Below are 1,143 nucleotides of genomic sequence, written 5' to 3' on the forward strand. Positions count from 1 at the left end.
TGTATGATTGAGTTATGTTTGCAAGTCTCTTCTAATTATCCGTTTGGTTTGGCCAACAAGATTGATAGTTCTTGCAATGGGAGAAGTGCATGGCTTTGGGTTCAATCTTGCGGTGTCCTTACTCAGTGACAGAAAGAGTTGCAGGGCACATATTGTATTGTTGCCATCGAGGATAACAAGATGGGGTATTTATCATATTGCATGAATTTATTCCTCTACATCATGTCATCTTGCTTAAGGCGTTACTCTGTTTTTAACTTAATACTCTAGATGCATGCTGGATAGCGGTCGATGAGTGGAGTAATAGTAGTAGATGCAGAATCGTTTCGATCTACTTGTCACGGACGTGATGCCTATATACATGATCATTGCCTAGATATACTCATAACTATGCTCAATTCTGTCAATTGCTCAACAGTAATTTGTTCACCCACCGTAGAATACTTATGCTCTTGAGAGAAGCCACTTGTGAAACCTATGGCCCCCGGGTCTATTCTCATCATATCAATCTCCATCACTTTATTTACTTGTTTTGCCTTTACCTTTTTACTTTACATCTTTATACCAAAAATACCAAAAATATTATCTCTATCAGATCTCACTCTCGTAAGTGACCGTGAAGGGATTGACAACCCCTAAGCGTTGGTTGCGAGTTGCTACCGTTTTGTGCAGGTACGAGGGACTTGCGCGTGACCTCCTACTGGATTGATACCTTGGTTCTCAAAAACTGAGGTAAATACTTACGCTACTGTGCTGCATCACCCCCTCCTCTTCGGGAAAAACCAACGCTAGCTCGAGACATAGCAAGAAGGATTTCTGGCGCCGTTGCCGGGGAGGCTTACGCAAAAGTCAACATACCAAGTACCCATCGCAATCTCTATCTCTCGCATTACATTATTTGCCATTTGCCTCTCGTTTTTCTCTCCCCCACTTCACCCTTGCCGTTTTATTCGCCCTCTCTTTCTCAATCTCCTCCTCTTTTTCCCTTTGCCTTTTGTTGCTCGTGTGTTAGTTTGCTTGTTTGTCGCGATGGCCTTACCTAATTTTGGTGATCTTCACCTCAAAAGGCTAGAAGATATCGAAAACAATGTCAGGAAGTTTATGGTCTTGCAATTTGAGCATAATGATTTCTTTAGAAACGAG

Source organism: Triticum aestivum, chromosome 4B, assembly GCF_018294505.1.
Source record: "Triticum aestivum cultivar Chinese Spring chromosome 4B, IWGSC CS RefSeq v2.1, whole genome shotgun sequence".
In the NCBI taxonomy this organism is placed as follows: Eukaryota; Viridiplantae; Streptophyta; class Magnoliopsida; order Poales; family Poaceae; genus Triticum; species Triticum aestivum.